Source organism: Lepisma saccharinum, chromosome 2 (assembly GCF_977018435.1).
Source record: "Lepisma saccharinum chromosome 2, izLepSacc3.1, whole genome shotgun sequence".
Lineage (NCBI taxonomy): Eukaryota > Metazoa > Arthropoda > Insecta > Zygentoma > Lepismatidae > Lepisma > Lepisma saccharinum.
This window is the reverse complement of record NC_139230.1, coordinates 75,009,881-75,032,000: the sequence shown is the minus strand read 5'-3', so window position 1 is coordinate 75,032,000 and position 22,120 is coordinate 75,009,881.

Below are 22,120 nucleotides of genomic sequence, written 5' to 3'. Positions count from 1 at the left end.
ATCAGAATCTCATCACTGTGATCTTCATGCCTTGTATGGCCAAATATATCATTAGGCATTTTTGTTTTAGTAGTTATTTATTATAGAGTATCTGATTCTTAATTCTATAAAAAAGGGTATAAGCTTGTCATATGATCCAGGGACCTCAATATATAAGCAGTCACCAGCAGAAACAGTATATACAGTGCCAGAAACCATGTTTGAGTGCTTAATTCTATAAATATTTCTCCCTACTGAAATCTTGACATCACCCTCAGGGGTTGTAATAAATTGTAATTGCCCACCTACAGGTAATTGGTAATGATTTAAATTATTGTTAAATATGTACAATGTTTTTCCTGTTTCATCATCAATATCTGTAAGTATGCTGTTCAGATGAATAATTAACAAGCCACTCAGTTTAGACAGCATATCAGGAGAGGCTTGTGGTGTTGGCAGGTCCATAATAGCCTGTTTTTTGAACCCAAATAAGTTCATAGGCATGTTTATTTATTTCAAATCATGCTCTGTAATTGGGCATTGATTACCACTTTTCAAATCACAATGACCCCATGGTAGAGTATGTATGCCACATGATAAAATGCATCTCTTATCATCATGTGGGTCCAGAGCCACTTTTCTTACAACATTTGAAGTCAATAAGTGATCCACACTCTGAATTCTGGATTCTGATGTTTTGATTAAATTCTGGGATTTGATGCAATTTTTATAATCTTCAAATACAAACTCTTTTTCCACAGTTACTTTGCCAATACCCTTGGCCTTTTTGGCAGCAACACCACTACATGTTTTAAAAGTGTACATCTTGGCACTTAACCCAGCAAATTCCACAATAACATCACCAAGTGTCTCATCTTTTAACTTGCCAGGCACCTTTTTGTTGTGGGGTTGAATTATTGTATGTTCACTGGTATCAAAATATTTAAACAATTCAGGCTGTGACATATCTTGATAAACATCTTCTGTTTTAATATCAAGAATAAAACTATCCGTGTCCATGTACATCAATTTTATATTATCACCATAAAAAGGTTTCAACACATCATAATACAATGTTAACATATGTAATTTGGCCAATTCCAATATCACAGCCCCTACATAAATAGGTTTATCAAACTTAATCTTTGTTTTTTTTCATGTTGAAAAGTGCCATATTTTCATCATAAATTCTTCTGTAATTGAAATTAGGCTTTGCAACCAATTTTTTGCTCAGGCTGGGGTCAGTAATTATTTTAACATCGGTATGTTTTCTGACATTTTCAATAGTTTTGCCATACACAGAATTAACCATCAATTTAAATAAGCCCTTATCAAATTGGCTCTTTGCAGATGTTCGAAGCTCTGTATTTGTATCAATGTATGGTTTCAACCATCTTGAGTGCCTGAACCTCAAAACTTTGCCAAGTTTGGTCACTTGAACACCATGTTTCATCAGGAACTGGAGGTTTTTGTAATATATGACATAGCCTTGTTTTGGCTCCAGTGTCATCATGAGCTTCTTCTGTTTAGAGCCAGGTGAGCACTGAACCTCAGGAATTGGGGGCAGATCAGAAAATTTATTGTGCAAATCATCAGGAATTGTCAGATCAACCTCTAAGAAGAGGCCATGGTCACTGTCATCAAAGTCCTGAAGATCTTCAATATTGAAATCTTCAACCCATTCAAGCCCTGCATATGGTAGTTTTTGCATCATGGCGTGACCATAGAGGCTGTTTGCATCTACATACAGTATAAAATTTGATGGCCGTGCTGGATCATAATCAGGCATATATTTGTTATTTGCTCTGGCATATCTCTGGGAACATTGCACCATCCCCCCTCTTATACATTCCTCCATAAACAGATACATATCTTGATCTGGGATCAAATCCAATGGCATTTTAGTGTTTAAAAACGTTGCAGCCCATGCTAGGCCCGGGGCACTGAAAAAATATATTGGATCCAGTTTATAATTTTGCATGGAAGATTTTCTGAATGCCTGCAATATATCAGCTAAGAGGGTCACATCAAGTTTTAAATATGCCATGTGATAATCACCAAATGTCTGGCAATTTAAATTGTTCCACATCAATTGGGCATGGTGATAATCTTCATCAGTGATTCCAGATCCTCTGATTTTGCTGTAAAACTCTTGTTGTGGTGGCAGAGAACACTCATCAAATTTAGAAAAATCTGTAACATAATCATACGGATATACACCCTTCCGCCTAATTAATTTCAGGTCCTGATTTGGAAACAAAGCACATGTGATTTTGAATTGATCATCAGATAATTGAGTGGCCAGTGTAGCCAGGCTAGCCGATAAAATTCTGTAAGAATCAAGAAATCTTATGCGAATAGGAACACCATTAACTTTAATTATTTTGCTAATAGATATATATTTCTCATCATTTTCAGCTAAAATATTTAAATTCTGCTTGTCAAACCCCTCGTATCTGATCAGATGATGGAAATCATAATTGGATGCTCCATGGCAAAATATGGGGACAAATCTTGGTCTCTTGATCTTAATATTACAGCTATTACACAGGGCCATTAAGAATTTACCATCTGTATGAGAATGGTGTTTCACCTTGATATTTGTATCTGAAAATTCAGAATCACATACCGGGCATTTTTCTGCATTGTTGAAATCTTCAATCTGTTTCTCTGTTAAAGACAACATGGGTTTTGATTTTAATAAGATGTTAGATGCTATGTCACGGCACTCATTTTCTATTTTATGTGCAAATATTTTGATGGCATCTGGTCCCATGTATAAGTGTGGCTCACTAGCTACACCATCCCGTATAACCACATAACAAAAGCTGGAAGGTTCATGTAGGTGGTATGGTGTAATTGAAGATTCTTCGGGATCTGGATTGCAAAATGCAAGAGGTTTGAGGTTTGATTCAAAATCACAGACAATATATGCTGGGTGTTCCAACAAGGCTTCAAACTTTTTGAATTTGCAATTTTCACTTGGATTAGGCATCACCATATGAACAGGTTTATGATTTTTACAGTATTTCAGATGCTCAATTAACTTATTTTTTGCAATTTCTGCACTCTCTTCACGAACCCCTTTTACCATTTTTTGACCATAAAATACAGTTAAACATCTTCTGCACAACTTGAATATTGTATTGGATTTGTCTAGTTGTGTTCTCACTAAAGCTTCAAGATTATGTATCAGAGTGTAATGATATGTGCCATCCCCTTCAATTAAGAGCAGATCAATCGGAATAGCAGATTCATCATCAATTGTACTGATTCTGAGAGGTTCTATCAAGCAATTGCCACGGCCAGTAGAACAAGTAAATACATTAATAGATAATTGTTTGCCATTGATATGCCTGGCCCTTTTTTCAAATTTATCAATATTCTGAACAGACATTGGATATTCCAAACCCTCCATTGCATCGTCAAAATCATGTTCATGCTGTTTGTAATAATTTATTCTCTGAGGATTCCTTGAAACTGGATACAAAGCAGCTAAAATACACCACAAAAAGCATTTCTGGTCGGTATTTTCTATATTAACCACGGCTCTTCTGTTTTTAATATTATCAGGTAATAGCAGATATGTAGATCCTTGTAATGGAGTGAATTCAGAAATATTAACATATAACTTGTGCGGAGAGCCGCATAGGCTCCATCCAGACTCTTTTGCTGCAAATTCAGAGTGTTTAATATTCAATTGATCCATCAACCTGCTTATTATTCTGTCCGAATTTGTATTTGAATAAACCGGTACAGTTTCTGTTATGTGGGGCTGTGTAAATTTTGTGCCATTTGGCTTCTTATATTGTGTAAACAATTTGAGAAACAGCTTATAAGAGCCATTTTGTGCATTAAGAATTGTTTGCACATCAGAATTTATACTGTTCAAAAAATTCTCAATACCACATCTTGGCTCTGATACAAACCGGTAATCCCTAAGTTGGGCATTAAAACTGCTATGGATAGGTTCATAGCGTGGCTGCTTTGCTGCTCTGGCATTAAGAGGTGCTTCATGCTTTCTTTTCAGACCAGATGTGGATGGTTGTGTTGATGATTGTGCAGAGCAAGTATCTTTATGTGTATATGTGAAGTATTGCATGCTGTATTTTCTATTGCATTTCGGGCAAATTTTTGTGGGAGTTCTGTATTTGTCTGGGTTACAAATCTTTTGGTGTCTGGCCCAATTAGAGCTAAATATATTTTTATTGCACTGATTGCAATATTTTTGATTTGGCATTTTTGCTGTTGTTTATTATATACAATTTCCTGGGTTTCAATTCAAAACTTTATACTGAATAAAAAATATCAGTTGGGTTCAGCTGTGTGATTTGTGTGTGTATATATATGTGTGTGTATGTGTGTATGTGTGTTAATATTTTTGGCTTTGGTATTTATATAAAATTTCCTGGGTTTTAAATCTAATCTCTATGCTTATCTTATGACAGGTTTTAAAGCCAATAGCCCACAAGTGGAAAAAGAGAATAAATATTCATTCACACTGACCTTCCGCAAATACCTGCACGAACATGCATATCTTGAATGGCAATAACCCAGCACTGAGTATTATGTATTGATTTTTGTATAACAAGCTGGGATAGATATATGCCTGACTCTAAATGTGAGTGGATTACAACAAACAAGCTAGATGTAACAAATATCAGGCAAAATATTGTTCAATATATATTTAATATTCATATTAAATCAAACAGGCCTATAAATATGAGAAGCACTGTAACAACACATCTGTTCTCCTCAACCACTCTCACAATACTGGCTGATGCAATACTCGGGAATTTCTGTAAGTACTGGCGCTGAGGAGAAACATGCAAAACAAAAATCAATACTACCGTCTCGGGAATTGCACACATTGCCACAGAGGAGAATTACTTGAAACATGCAAACATATAATATAAGAAATGAGAGAATCACGGAGCAATTCTAGAGGGTCTCTGCATATTACATTGTTTTAATATTGGATATGCAAAATGAACCTGGTTTCCAATTAAACTTCCAGAAGTAAATATGTGTGTGTGGGTATGGGTTTTTGGCTTAATTTCAGGTTTAGCCAAAAAAATATCAATTTTTGACAAGTTTATGGACAAAAATCTGGCTGATGCAATTTTTGTAAGTATAGACAAATCAATCTGAGGGGGCTCTTCCTTTCATAAAAAATTCCCGAGGGCATTTTTACAAAAATCTTGGATTAGGCAGGGTTCCACACTTGAGCAAAAAGCTCATATGCTCATGTTGAGCTTGTTTTAAGTATAGCCAAACCTGCTGGAGGGGGCTCTTCCTTTCCTGAGTTTATAATACAGTCAATACTACTACTTTGGAGCAATCCAAATACCAGCAACTGATGAAACTGTACGATGGTCTGGACATTGCAACGTTCGCATCGGAAATAAAACCACTCGACGATTGTCGTGAAAATTCAGTCGTTGTGTTCGACGACGCCATCCTGGAAAATCAAAATGAAATTCGCAACTTTTTCACGCAAGGTCGTCACAAAGGAATGGATTGCTTCTACCTAGCTCAAACGTTTTCCAAAATTCCAAAACAGTTAGTACGCGACAACGCTAATTTCATATGTTTGTTTCGTCAAGATCACACCAACCTCAAGCACGCGTACGATGACTACGTAGGCGGAGACATGAACTACAATCAATTTTCGGAACGCTGCTGCTCTACTTGCTGGAACGGTGACGATTTCGGATTCGCGACGATCGACATGACGAGGAAACCCAACGACGGAAAATACAGAAACAAAATCAACGACTTTCTAAACGTTGCAACGTTGTGAGAAACGACGTATATAAATAAACGTTATGACGAAACGAAAAATCGAAGACGAAAATCTCAAGCTTCGCGATTACCTCGCGAAACGCTTCAAAGGTTGGAAATCCGAGAATCGCGGATTCTACGAAGAGAAGAAACGTCAAGATCAACCTGTGATCGACACCATCAGCGGTCTAGGTAAAGAAATTAAAAGTGTCACGGAACAAAATAAAAATTTGATCAACGAACTCAGTAGATAGTATTTGTACTTCTGAGGCCAACTTTGATTTCTTGACCAAACGACCACAAAAAGTTGAAAAACTCATTTTCTCTCCCTGTTCCGCGCCTCATTTAGTGCGCTGACGATGTTTCACGGGCGCAAAAAGGCAGTGATGAGTGAAAGATGAGCTCTCATCCTCTCATCCTTCTCATCTTTCTCATTCTCTTTTTATTCTCTCATCTTCCTCTCATCCTCCTCTCATCCTCTCATCTTCCTTTTATCCTCTTATTTTTTTATTTTCTTATTTTCTTATTTTTTGAAAGATGAGTGCACCTTATCGTAATTTTCCAAGTCTGGGACCAAATGTTTATATATCGTGACCTACGTAAACCTCTCCTCTCATTCTCTCATTCTCTCATTCTCTTATTTTTGAAGGATGAGTGCATTTTATCGTAATTTTCCAAGTCCGGGACCAAATGTTTATATATTGTGACCTACGTAAACCTCTTCTCTCATCCTCTTATTCTCTCAATCTCTCAATCTCTCATTCTCTCATTCTCTCTACCTTTAGAATATTGTCGTCAACATTAGAGATGAAGTTGGAGTGCTGGAATCAACGGGGCCAAATGTTTATATATATCGTGACCTTCGTAAACCTCTTCTCTCGGGGGAGGGAACGATGTGCCCACACACACACACACACACACACACACACACACACACACACACACACACACACACACACCCACACACACGCGCGCGCGCGCGCGCGTATGCCTCTTATTATTTCCGTATTGTAACACAAACAAACAAACAAAATAATAATTGTTGTTTTTTAGGATACCTGGCCCCTAACCTCGCCAGGGTGCGTGGTGCCCAACCCAAAAAGGTTCTAACGGCTACGGCTCTAGATAACCGCACCTCTGTAGGGTTTCACGTGTTTTTTTTTTTCCCCAAACTTCCATGAAGCCCTACAGAGGACCTCCGTAATGCATGCAACGTGTACTAACGACTCTAGTGTTATTTGATGTTGTGATATTTTTGGATATAGAGTTTTATTGTGAGATATAGATAAAAATAATTATGTTTATTATAATATTTTCTTGATGAAGATGGAGAATGTATGTGTGTGTTACAAATAAAGTTGCATGCTTTTTTTTCTAGTGTGTGTATGTGTATATGTGTTTTGATGTTTCGACAGCATCTGAAACGATAAGAAAGAAATTTTATTGTTAATTTTCACGTGTAAAAACAACAACAAATTTTTTTGTGCAAATTTTCTGATTGTCTCTCGTGCTATAGTGCAAAAAAGATATTGTAACTTATAACTAATGAAATTGACATTTGTAACTGATCTGAACTAGTGAAATTCGTATTGTGCCATTGTAACTGATTGTGCTAGCACTAAAAATTTCTTATTGTGCAAGAAAATAGACGATAAAAACTTGTTAAAACTGCTCTGTGACCCTCTCATTCTTCACGTCGTAGGCGAAGGACTTCTCTGCAATCAGGATGACACTGCATAGGGTATCCTCGGGCAAGGCATCGTGGAACTCGCAGACGACCTTGATGTTGGTTCGATCGTTGACCACAATCTTCTTTCTCTTAGATGTGTTGATGACGGTCATGGGTCTCCGTGTTTTGAACTCGCTGGGCGTGTAGTACATGTCCACACTTCCCTCGGTCACGCGTTTGTAAGCCGAAAACGCTTCGTAAAGTTTGAGATAATCGTTTTTGGTCATGTCGAGGTTGTAATTCTCGCGCGGGAACACTTCGTTGCGTCCATTTTTGAGATAAATGTTCTTGATCTTGCAGTCGTCGAATTTGCTGGAATCTTTCTCCTGATTTTTGTCCCTCCCGGTCTGAAAGAGCACTACAACGAAATCTGGCATGTCGAACTGTATGTTGTTGAACTGCGTCGTCACGTCGAATTCCATGTGACTTCCCGATGCCACCTTCTGTACGCACTGGTAACCGTGAAAGTGAATCGGCACCTGTGGACTTTTCAAAATCTCCGCTTTGTACTTGAGGGCGTAGTTTGTTTCGTATTCCACCACTGGCATTCTCAATTCCATGCTCCGGATGACGCATTTCGCTGCTTCGGGTAAAGTGTTGGCTATCGGCGTGGTGCCGTCCGGACCCAAAGTAGCGTATCGCATCAGTGCATCGTTGTCGTTGGCCGCTCTTCGAAACGTGACTCTCAGTCCTCCCTTCCACATGATCTCCTTGTAGTCCGAGAAGAATCCCGGAAGCAGACGCATGGGAAAGAGCACTGTGTGACTTCTCGTCGATATTTTGGTCCCGGCTTCGAATCCCCCGGCCTGGTAGTACGCTGCGTCCGTTTTGGATAATTTCAACGTTCCCACTGCCGTCGACGTGATGCCTGGATAATCTATTCTGTCGATGACGGTGTTATGTTTCCTCACCTCCACCTGCGAGAACAGGTGAGGCACAAAGTTGTCCACGAGTATCAAGTTTGCTGCTGCGGGAAACGCGTCTCCGCTTTCTTTCTTCACCACGTCGAATTGAAGGTAGAGGTCTGCTCTGTGAGGATGAACGAACCCGTCGCCTACGTCCACGTCGTATTCGATCTCCCTGTTCGCCTCGTTGAGATTGGCAAACGTGCGACGGTTGGGAGGGAAAGATTGCAATTCGTAACTTTCGATTTGCTCCATTTTATATGTATGGTTATTTATTATACGTTGATCTCCACGATGGCAGTAGTTGTTGCACCTGCGAAATCCACCACGTCTCCTTTCTCGTTCGTCACCACCAACTCTATGTCGTCTATGCGGTTACGACATACTGGAAAATAGATCGGCGAAGAGGGCGTGTAGATGATCGGTTCCATGAACTCGGAACTTGGTTTGAAAGTGGCTATGATTCCCGTCTGCTTGTGACTTCCTAACAATCCGTCCGAAGATTTCGTGATCAATCCTTCGGCCACGTTACAGTGTACGTTCAGAGTCTCTATGGCCAAGAATTTAGGAATGTTGGTTGCCACGTGCTTGATGCCAGCTTCGAGTTTTGTGTTGTTCTCGAAACCTAAAAGTTCTCCTATGGTGCCCAGGTCCACGGTCTCCGTCGCGGATAGGATTTCCACTCTGTGCGTGACCGAATTTTGAGAAAGGTACGTGCCTTTGGGTAATTGAGCTTGCAAAGTGGAAAGATTGTATTGGCCTGGCGTGACGACGATGTGTTCGCTTCCGACGCTAATTTTGTTGTTGTGCTGGGTGACGTTAGGTATGAGGTACATGCTGTAGAATGCACGCAGAGCCACGGATTTAGGATAGACAATGTCGTCGTGCAGCGTGAGTTTCAAGATTGAAGATTCACTCGTGAGATGGAACACGCCCATCCTAGTGATGCTGTTTGAGGTTCCACAATGCTTTCTGGAAATCCTCGATCGTAGGGTTATTTATTTTAGAGAGAAACGCGAGCACGGAGAGGCAGAGATGACCGCAGTTCACGTCTCCGAAATTTTGAATATGTTGATTGGTTGGTAGAGTGGCCACTGTCTGAGTGAGATGTTTGATCTCTGCCTGGATATTCTTGATATCTTCTGATTTCAATATCCTATTCACTGCTCTCTTAATATTTTTAAGTTCCTGCGATGTAGGAAGATTTGATACTCTATTTTGCAAAGATTCAAGTGCCAATTTCACATTATTTAATTCAGAAGCATCAGCCACATTTTGCATAGCATTTTGGAGCAGGGCTATATCTGCCTGAGAGGGTGTGGATTGTTGTAAAATTTCAAGTTTTGTTTGGATATCATCGATATAGTGATGAAAATGAGATAGCTCAGATTCAGTGTTGAGGTTTTCAAGCTTTGTGATCTGTTGCTGGACACTGACAAGTGTGTCTACAATGCCAGGCAAGCGGGATTCTTGTACATTTGTCAAATCACTTTGCACTGCTGCTATTGTACCTTCAAGATGGGTTATGGTACTTTGAATTTTTCCAAAATCTTCATATGTTTCAAGTTGCAGCTTGATGTTGGCAACACTCCGAGTTATTGCACTCAAAGCATCAGAAGATGGCAAATTGTTCATAAAATTTTCAAGTGTCTCGATTTTTTCTTTAACCTCGGCTATGGCATTGTTCAGAGGGTCCAGATTAGGTATGTGGAGTGATTGAATCTGTTCTTTTAGAGTGGAAATCACTAGATCAAAATCTTCTTGTGATTTTATGCTTTTGACAATTGTTTGGAGCTGTGTCTGGACGTTATTTATCTGCTCTTCCAATTGCTGTTTCAATTGCTCGGAGTTGTTAGCCTGGGTCTTAAATTTGGTTTGAAGAGTTGCAACAGCTTCTTCTAAACTTTGAAAATTATCCAATGTAGCCAGGTCAGTATATTTCTGAAGCAGCACTTTGAGTTCAGAATCAATTTTAAGAAGAGGGTCCATGCATTGTGATTGCAAATTTGTAATTTCTAATTGAAGACTGGCATTGAGTGTGGTTTGTAAAGCTTGTAAATCACTTCTTAATTTCTTGACTCTGACATCAAGCATCAGAATCTCATCACTGTGATCTTCATGCCTTGTATGGCCAAATATATCATTAGGCATTTTTGTTTTAGTAGTTATTTATTATAGAGTATCTGATTCTTAATTCTATAAAAAAGGGTATAAGCTTGTCATATGATCCAGGGACCTCAATATATAAGCAGTCACCAGCAGAAACAGTATATACAGTGCCAGAAACCATGTTTGAGTGCTTAATTCTATAAATATTTCTCCCTACTGAAATCTTGACATCACCCTCAGGGGTTGTAATAAATTGTAATTGCCCACCTACAGGTAATTGGTAATGATTTAAATTATTGTTAAATATGTACAATGTTTTTCCTGTTTCATCATCAATATCTGTAAGTATGCTGTTCAGATGAATAATTAACAAGCCACTCAGTTTAGACAGCATATCAGGAGAGGCTTGTGGTGTTGGCAGGTCCATAATAGCCTGTTTTTTGAACCCAAATAAGTTCATAGGCATGTTTATTTATTTCAAATCATGCTCTGTAATTGGGCATTGATTACCACTTTTCAAATCACAATGACCCCATGGTAGAGTATGTATGCCACATGATAAAATGCATCTCTTATCATCATGTGGGTCCAGAGCCACTTTTCTTACAACATTTGAAGTCAATAAGTGATCCACACTCTGAATTCTGGATTCTGATGTTTTGATTAAATTCTGGGATTTGATGCAATTTTTATAATCTTCAAATACAAACTCTTTTTCCACAGTTACTTTGCCAATACCCTTGGCCTTTTTGGCAGCAACACCACTACATGTTTTAAAAGTGTACATCTTGGCACTTAACCCAGCAAATTCCACAATAACATCACCAAGTGTCTCATCTTTTAACTTGCCAGGCACCTTTTTGTTGTGGGGTTGAATTATTGTATGTTCACTGGTATCAAAATATTTAAACAATTCAGGCTGTGACATATCTTGATAAACATCTTCTGTTTTAATATCAAGAATAAAACTATCCGTGTCCATGTACATCAATTTTATATTATCACCATAAAAAGGTTTCAACACATCATAATACAATGTTAACATATGTAATTTGGCCAATTCCAATATCACAGCCCCTACATAAATAGGTTTATCAAACTTAATCTTTGTTTTTTTTCATGTTGAAAAGTGCCATATTTTCATCATAAATTCTTCTGTAATTGAAATTAGGCTTTGCAACCAATTTTTTGCTCAGGCTGGGGTCAGTAATTATTTTAACATCGGTATGTTTTCTGACATTTTCAATAGTTTTGCCATACACAGAATTAACCATCAATTTAAATAAGCCCTTATCAAATTGGCTCTTTGCAGATGTTCGAAGCTCTGTATTTGTATCAATGTATGGTTTCAACCATCTTGAGTGCCTGAACCTCAAAACTTTGCCAAGTTTGGTCACTTGAACACCATGTTTCATCAGGAACTGGAGGTTTTTGTAATATATGACATAGCCTTGTTTTGGCTCCAGTGTCATCATGAGCTTCTTCTGTTTAGAGCCAGGTGAGCACTGAACCTCAGGAATTGGGGGCAGATCAGAAAATTTATTGTGCAAATCATCAGGAATTGTCAGATCAACCTCTAAGAAGAGGCCATGGTCACTGTCATCAAAGTCCTGAAGATCTTCAATATTGAAATCTTCAACCCATTCAAGCCCTGCATATGGTAGTTTTTGCATCATGGCGTGACCATAGAGGCTGTTTGCATCTACATACAGTATAAAATTTGATGGCCGTGCTGGATCATAATCAGGCATATATTTGTTATTTGCTCTGGCATATCTCTGGGAACATTGCACCATCCCCCCTCTTATACATTCCTCCATAAACAGATACATATCTTGATCTGGGATCAAATCCAATGGCATTTTAGTGTTTAAAAACGTTGCAGCCCATGCTAGGCCCGGGGCACTGAAAAAATATATTGGATCCAGTTTATAATTTTGCATGGAAGATTTTCTGAATGCCTGCAATATATCAGCTAAGAGGGTCACATCAAGTTTTAAATATGCCATGTGATAATCACCAAATGTCTGGCAATTTAAATTGTTCCACATCAATTGGGCATGGTGATAATCTTCATCAGTGATTCCAGATCCTCTGATTTTGCTGTAAAACTCTTGTTGTGGTGGCAGAGAACACTCATCAAATTTAGAAAAATCTGTAACATAATCATACGGATATACACCCTTCCGCCTAATTAATTTCAGGTCCTGATTTGGAAACAAAGCACATGTGATTTTGAATTGATCATCAGATAATTGAGTGGCCAGTGTAGCCAGGCTAGCCGATAAAATTCTGTAAGAATCAAGAAATCTTATGCGAATAGGAACACCATTAACTTTAATTATTTTGCTAATAGATATATATTTCTCATCATTTTCAGCTAAAATATTTAAATTCTGCTTGTCAAACCCCTCGTATCTGATCAGATGATGGAAATCATAATTGGATGCTCCATGGCAAAATATGGGGACAAATCTTGGTCTCTTGATCTTAATATTACAGCTATTACACAGGGCCATTAAGAATTTACCATCTGTATGAGAATGGTGTTTCACCTTGATATTTGTATCTGAAAATTCAGAATCACATACCGGGCATTTTTCTGCATTGTTGAAATCTTCAATCTGTTTCTCTGTTAAAGACAACATGGGTTTTGATTTTAATAAGATGTTAGATGCTATGTCACGGCACTCATTTTCTATTTTATGTGCAAATATTTTGATGGCATCTGGTCCCATGTATAAGTGTGGCTCACTAGCTACACCATCCCGTATAACCACATAACAAAAGCTGGAAGGTTCATGTAGGTGGTATGGTGTAATTGAAGATTCTTCGGGATCTGGATTGCAAAATGCAAGAGGTTTGAGGTTTGATTCAAAATCACAGACAATATATGCTGGGTGTTCCAACAAGGCTTCAAACTTTTTGAATTTGCAATTTTCACTTGGATTAGGCATCACCATATGAACAGGTTTATGATTTTTACAGTATTTCAGATGCTCAATTAACTTATTTTTTGCAATTTCTGCACTCTCTTCACGAACCCCTTTTACCATTTTTTGACCATAAAATACAGTTAAACATCTTCTGCACAACTTGAATATTGTATTGGATTTGTCTAGTTGTGTTCTCACTAAAGCTTCAAGATTATGTATCAGAGTGTAATGATATGTGCCATCCCCTTCAATTAAGAGCAGATCAATCGGAATAGCAGATTCATCATCAATTGTACTGATTCTGAGAGGTTCTATCAAGCAATTGCCACGGCCAGTAGAACAAGTAAATACATTAATAGATAATTGTTTGCCATTGATATGCCTGGCCCTTTTTTCAAATTTATCAATATTCTGAACAGACATTGGATATTCCAAACCCTCCATTGCATCGTCAAAATCATGTTCATGCTGTTTGTAATAATTTATTCTCTGAGGATTCCTTGAAACTGGATACAAAGCAGCTAAAATACACCACAAAAAGCATTTCTGGTCGGTATTTTCTATATTAACCACGGCTCTTCTGTTTTTAATATTATCAGGTAATAGCAGATATGTAGATCCTTGTAATGGAGTGAATTCAGAAATATTAACATATAACTTGTGCGGAGAGCCGCATAGGCTCCATCCAGACTCTTTTGCTGCAAATTCAGAGTGTTTAATATTCAATTGATCCATCAACCTGCTTATTATTCTGTCCGAATTTGTATTTGAATAAACCGGTACAGTTTCTGTTATGTGGGGCTGTGTAAATTTTGTGCCATTTGGCTTCTTATATTGTGTAAACAATTTGAGAAACAGCTTATAAGAGCCATTTTGTGCATTAAGAATTGTTTGCACATCAGAATTTATACTGTTCAAAAAATTCTCAATACCACATCTTGGCTCTGATACAAACCGGTAATCCCTAAGTTGGGCATTAAAACTGCTATGGATAGGTTCATAGCGTGGCTGCTTTGCTGCTCTGGCATTAAGAGGTGCTTCATGCTTTCTTTTCAGACCAGATGTGGATGGTTGTGTTGATGATTGTGCAGAGCAAGTATCTTTATGTGTATATGTGAAGTATTGCATGCTGTATTTTCTATTGCATTTCGGGCAAATTTTTGTGGGAGTTCTGTATTTGTCTGGGTTACAAATCTTTTGGTGTCTGGCCCAATTAGAGCTAAATATATTTTTATTGCACTGATTGCAATATTTTTGATTTGGCATTTTTGCTGTTGTTTATTATATACAATTTCCTGGGTTTCAATTCAAAACTTTATACTGAATAAAAAATATCAGTTGGGTTCAGCTGTGTGATTTGTGTGTGTATATATATGTGTGTGTATGTGTGTATGTGTGTTAATATTTTTGGCTTTGGTATTTATATAAAATTTCCTGGGTTTTAAATCTAATCTCTATGCTTATCTTATGACAGGTTTTAAAGCCAATAGCCCACAAGTGGAAAAAGAGAATAAATATTCATTCACACTGACCTTCCGCAAATACCTGCACGAACATGCATATCTTGAATGGCAATAACCCAGCACTGAGTATTATGTATTGATTTTTGTATAACAAGCTGGGATAGATATATGCCTGACTCTAAATGTGAGTGGATTACAACAAACAAGCTAGATGTAACAAATATCAGGCAAAATATTGTTCAATATATATTTAATATTCATATTAAATCAAACAGGCCTATAAATATGAGAAGCACTGTAACAACACATCTGTTCTCCTCAACCACTCTCACAATACTGGCTGATGCAATACTCGGGAATTTCTGTAAGTACTGGCGCTGAGGAGAAACATGCAAAACAAAAATCAATACTACCGTCTCGGGAATTGCACACATTGCCACAGAGGAGAATTACTTGAAACATGCAAACATATAATATAAGAAATGAGAGAATCACGGAGCAATTCTAGAGGGTCTCTGCATATTACATTGTTTTAATATTGGATATGCAAAATGAACCTGGTTTCCAATTAAACTTAAACCAGAAGTAAATATGTGTGTGTGGGTATGGGTTTTTGGCTTAATTTCAGGTTTAGCCAAAAAAATATCAATTTTTGACAAGTTTATGGACAAAAATCTGGCTGATGCAATTTTTGTAAGTATAGACAAATCAATCTGAGGGGGCTCTTCCTTTCATAAAAAATTCCCGAGGGCATTTTTACAAAAATCTTGGATTAGGCAGGGTTCCACACTTGAGCAAAAAGCTCATATGCTCATGTTGAGCTTGTTTTAAGTATAGCCAAACCTGCTGGAGGGGGCTCTTCCTTTCCTGAGTTTATAATACAGTCAATACTACTACTTTGGAGCAATCCAAATACCAGCAACTGATGAAACTGTACGATGGTCTGGACATTGCAACGTTCGCATCGGAAATAAAACCACTCGACGATTGTCGTGAAAATTCAGTCGTTGTGTTCGACGACGCCATCCTGGAAAATCAAAATGAAATTCGCAACTTTTTCACGCAAGGTCGTCACAAAGGAATGGATTGCTTCTACCTAGCTCAAACGTTTTCCAAAATTCCAAAACAGTTAGTACGCGACAACGCTAATTTCATATGTTTGTTTCGTCAAGATCACACCAACCTCAAGCACGCGTACGATGACTACGTAGGCGGAGACATGAACTACAATCAATTTTCGGAACGCTGCTGCTCTACTTGCTGGAACGGTGACGATTTCGGATTCGCGACGATCGACATGACGAGGAAACCCAACGACGGAAAATACAGAAACAAAATCAACGACTTTCTAAACGTTGCAACGTTGTGAGAAACGACGTATATAAATAAACGTTATGACGAAACGAAAAATCGAAGACGAAAATCTCAAGCTTCGCGATTACCTCGCGAAACGCTTCAAAGGTTGGAAATCCGAGAATCGCGGATTCTACGAAGAGAAGAAACGTCAAGATCAACCTGTGATCGACACCATCAGCGGTCTAGGTAAAGAAATTAAAAGTGTCACGGAACAAAATAAAAATTTGATCAACGAACTCAGTAGATAGTATTTGTACTTCTGAGGCCAACTTTGATTTCTTGACCAAACGACCACAAAAAGTTGAAAAACTCATTTTCTCTCCCTGTTCCGCGCCTCATTTAGTGCGCTGACGATGTTTCACGGGCGCAAAAAGGCAGTGATGAGTGAAAGATGAGCTCTCATCCTCTCATCCTTCTCATCTTTCTCATTCTCTTTTTATTCTCTCATCTTCCTCTCATCCTCCTCTCATCCTCTCATCTTCCTTTTATCCTCTTATTTTTTTATTTTCTTATTTTCTTATTTTTTGAAAGATGAGTGCACCTTATCGTAATTTTCCAAGTCTGGGACCAAATGTTTATATATCGTGACCTACGTAAACCTCTCCTCTCATTCTCTCATTCTCTCATTCTCTTATTTTTGAAGGATGAGTGCATTTTATCGTAATTTTCCAAGTCCGGGACCAAATGTTTATATATTGTGACCTACGTAAACCTCTTCTCTCATCCTCTTATTCTCTCAATCTCTCAATCTCTCATTCTCTCATTCTCTCTACCTTTAGAATATTGTCGTCAACATTAGAGATGAAGTTGGAGTGCTGGAATCAACGGGGCCAAATGTTTATATATATCGTGACCTTCGTAAACCTCTTCTCTCGGGGGAGGGAACGATGTGCCCACACACACACACACACACACACACACACACACACACACACACACACACGCGCGCGCGTATGCCTCTTATTATTTCCGTATTGTAACACAAACAAACAAAATAATAATTGTTGTTTTTTAGGATACCTGGCCCCTAACCTCGCCAGGGTGCGTGGTGCCCAACCCAAAAAGGTTCTAACGGCTACGGCTCTAGATAACCGCACCTCTGTAGGGTTTCACGTGTTTTTTTTTTTCCCCAAACTTCCATGAAGCCCTACAGAGGACCTCCGTAATGCATGCAACGTGTACTAACGACTCTAGTGTTATTTGATGTTGTGATATTTTTGGATATAGAGTTTTATTGTGAGATATAGATAAAAATAATTATGTTTATTATAATATTTTCTTGATGAAGATGGAGAATGTATGTGTGTGTTACAAATAAAGTTGCATGCTTTTTTTTCTAGTGTGTGTATGTGTATATGTGTTTTGATGTTTCGACAGCATCTGAAACGATAAGAAAGAAATTTTATTGTTAATTTTCACGTGTAAAAACAACAACAAATTTTTTTGTGCAAATTTTCTGATTGTCTCTCGTGCTATAGTGCAAAAAAGATATTGTAACTTATAACTAATGAAATTGACATTTGTAACTGATCTGAACTAGTGAAATTCGTATTGTGCCATTGTAACTGATTGTGCTAGCACTAAAAATTTCTTATTGTGCAAGAAAATAGATGATAAAAACTTGTTAAAACTGCTCTGTGACCCTCTCATTCTTCACGTCGTAGGCGAAGGACTTCTCTGCAATCAGGATGACACTGCATAGGGTATCCTCGGGCAAGGCATCGTGGAACTCGCAGACGACCTTGATGTTGGTTCGATCGTTGACCACAATCTTCTTTCTCTTAGATGTGTTGATGACGGTCATGGGTCTCCGTGTTTTGAACTCGCTGGGCGTGTAGTACATGTCCACACTTCCCTCGGTCACGCGTTTGTAAGCCGAAAACGCTTCGTAAAGTTTGAGATAATCGTTTTTGGTCATGTCGAGGTTGTAATTCTCGCGCGGGAACACTTCGTTGCGTCCATTTTTGAGATAAATGTTCTTGATCTTGCAGTCGTCGAATTTGCTGGAATCTTTCTCCTGATTTTTGTCCCTCCCGGTCTGAAAGAGCACTACAACGAAATCTGGCATGTCGAACTGTATGTTGTTGAACTGCGTCGTCACGTCGAATTCCATGTGACTTCCCGATGCCACCTTCTGTACGCACTGGTAACCGTGAAAGTGAATCGGCACCTGTGGACTTTTCAAAATCTCCGCTTTGTACTTGAGGGCGTAGTTTGTTTCGTATTCCACCACTGGCATTCTCAATTCCATGCTCCGGATGACGCATTTCGCTGCTTCGGGTAAAGTGTTGGCTATCGGCGTGGTGCCGTCCGGACCCAAAGTAGCGTATCGCATCAGTGCATCGTTGTCGTTGGCCGCTCTTCGAAACGTGACTCTCAGTCCTCCCTTCCACATGATCTCCTTGTAGTCCGAGAAGAATCCCGGAAGCAGACGCATGGGAAAGAGCACTGTGTGACTTCTCGTCGATATTTTGGTCCCGGCTTCGAATCCCCCGGCCTGGTAGTACGCTGCGTCCGTTTTGGATAATTTCAACGTTCCCACTGCCGTCGACGTGATGCCTGGATAATCTATTCTGTCGATGACGGTGTTATGTTTCCTCACCTCCACCTGCGAGAACAGGTGAGGCACAAAGTTGTCCACGAGTATCAAGTTTGCTGCTGCGGGAAACGCGTCTCCGCTTTCTTTCTTCACCACGTCGAATTGAAGGTAGAGGTCTGCTCTGTGAGGATGAACGAACCCGTCGCCTACGTCCACGTCGTATTCGATCTCCCTGTTCGCCTCGTTGAGATTGGCAAACGTGCGACGGTTGGGAGGGAAAGATTGCAATTCGTAACTTTCGATTTGCTCCATTTTATATGTATGGTTATTTATTATACGTTGATCTCCACGATGGCAGTAGTTGTTGCACCTGCGAAATCCACCACGTCTCCTTTCTCGTTCGTCACCACCAACTCTATGTCGTCTATGCGGTTACGACATACTGGAAAATAGATCGGCGAAGAGGGCGTGTAGATGATCGGTTCCATGAACTCGGAACTTGGTTTGAAAGTGGCTATGATTCCCGTCTGCTTGTGACTTCCTAACAATCCGTCCGAAGATTTCGTGATCAATCCTTCGGCCACGTTACAGTGTACGTTCAGAGTCTCTATGGCCAAGAATTTAGGAATGTTGGTTGCCACGTGCTTGATGCCAGCTTCGAGTTTTGTGTTGTTCTCGAAACCTAAAAGTTCTCCTATGGTGCCCAGGTCCACGGTCTCCGTCGCGGATAGGATTTCCACTCTGTGCGTGACCGAATTTTGAGAAAGGTACGTGCCTTTGGGTAATTGAGCTTGCAAAGTGGAAAGATTGTATTGGCCTGGCGTGACGACGATGTGTTCGCTTCCGACGCTAATTTTGTTGTTGTGCTGGGTGACGTTAGGTATGAGGTACATGCTGTAGAATGCACGCAGAGCCACGGATTTAGGATAGACAATGTCGTCGTGCAGCGTGAGTTTCAAGATTGAAGATTCACTCGTGAGATGGAACACGCCCATCCTAGTGATGCTGTTTGAGGTTCCACAATGCTTTCTGGAAATCCTCGATCGTAGGGTTATTTATTTTAGAGAGAAACGCGAGCACGGAGAGGCAGAGATGACCGCAGTTCACGTCTCCGAAATTTTGAATGCGTTCGTCGTTGTAGTATATGGAGGTTTTGTTCGTTTTCAGATAATGAACTAAATTTGTAGGTGGAACACCTCCGAAAGAATCGAAAACGAATGCTTTATCATTGTCGTTTTTGTGGTAACATATCCAATGCGTGCCTGGATTTTCTTGACCGTCCAAGTTGACTACTCCGCATTCTCTTCTTTTAACGCTTGAAGGTAACGAGTCGGACATGAAAACTCTTCTGAAGTGTTTGATTTGTAACGGCTCGATCAGAGATTCAATGTCTCGGTTGGTGAGTGCTTCTGTTTCTTTTTTTTAAACTTTCTCATCACGCCCTTCCCCTTCTTCTCCATGGCCAGGTTGTGACGTTTCTGTTCTTCCAATTCCGCTTTGTTCTTCTTTGAGTCGATGACGGTTTTCGCGATGGCGGCACTTCCGCCAGCCAAACTTCCAACGGCCCCCAATGCTGCTAGGATGGCCGGGATGCTGAATATGAAACCTCCGATCTTTTGCTGTTTCCGCGAACGTTGCAACCGTCTCAATTGAGGTGTGCTGAGCAGTAATTTCATTCCATGTCCTTTCGACAAGCAAGAACGTTTCTTCTCGCGTTGTTTCTTGGTGAGTAACCCATCGAGGGCACCTAGATTTTTAAGATTGGAGTATGGTATCTGGTACACGACACCCTTGGGCTTCATGTTGATGCTCTATGTGTTATTTTCACGGTATGTTATTTATATATATATTCTGATATTTTTCTTGTGTAGTTTTTTTACGGTATGTTATTTATATATTTTCAAGGCCTCGCAGTCGCTACACAAATTCTATTACGTGCTTTGTTTTCTTACCAAGAAGTTCCTTTGTCCCCTTGTACACGATTCGAGTTTTGTTCTCGATTAAAATAGATAGCTTCTCGTCCGATAACATGTTAGCGTATCGATCTGGTAAAAATAGACTGTATTGTGCGTTGAGCAACAGGCGTACCTTGGGACCATACTGGGTAGAAACGATTGAACCGGAAGTTATCGTGTAAGATTTGTCGACTTCCAATTCCCGAATTTTTACATACTCAAATGACAAATTTAGCATTTGTTTTAATGCTTGGAGCTCACTCATTTTTTCAGTTGTCATATCGAAGAAGAGAAATTTTCAGTGTACGTGTTAGAGAAATTTAATTGTTTTTTTTCACCATGTGTGTTATTTATATATACCAAAATTTATTTTTTTCACGATGTGCGTTATTTATATATCAAGTTTTTTGATGCATATATATATATTATTATTTTTTAACAGAGGAAGAAAGTCCGTGCTTCGGAAAACGCGATGATGTGCGTAATGATATCTTCCTTCTCCTGCATAGACTTGTACCAATCATCAGTATACCGTCTTCTTCCCTGCATCGCCTCGTGCAGTTCCTCCGACCTCTCGTTCAATTTTTCCCCTGCAGCCGAAAGCAGAATGTTGAGATCACTGCACCTCAGGCCGCTGATCCCCCGAAGATGGTCCTTGAGAACCATTTCACAAGGGATGCGAAATTCCGGTGTCGTTCTTGCTATGATTACAAGTTTCCCTACATCTCCGTTAACTACCTTTTTGAATATTTTAGATAGTAGCTCGGGTGGCAAATCAGTTATACGAGACATGTTGTTTTTTTACTGGATGTTATTTATATACCCCACCCCAATTTTTGTTTCGTGTTCATGGCGATGGTGGTACCCAGTGCGGCGACCCGTTCACCCAACGATGCGTCTCTGCTCACGAACCTTTCGAAAGCTGCGTGCTCTAACTTTCTGTCTGCTTTGTGACGTGCGTCCAGATCCGTCTGCGTGGTGTTGTAGGCGATGTCGTGATCTTTGCATGCCGCGTCCAACGGATTCACGCCCTTGTCTCCTCTCTCCAATCTTTTCTCGAGTTTGGTACCCGGTCCGCAGTACTGGTAGCCAGGTAAATGCATCTCGAAAGGTAACTTGTTGATGATGTCGTTCACAAGCCCCTTTCCTTCGGCCACGTTCCAAAATTTCGGAGGCAGCGTGTTGATGATTTTGATGAGGTAACCTATGCCCTTGTCGTCGTTCACGATGAAGTTGGAAAGTTTCGTGCTGATCATGTCCACGATGCCAACCTTCTCGTTGTAGAAATTACGGTTGCCTGCATTCTCTTCGCCGGCTATCACCAACAATCGGTCCACGAGCTTCCTCACGTCGTCCACCCAAACG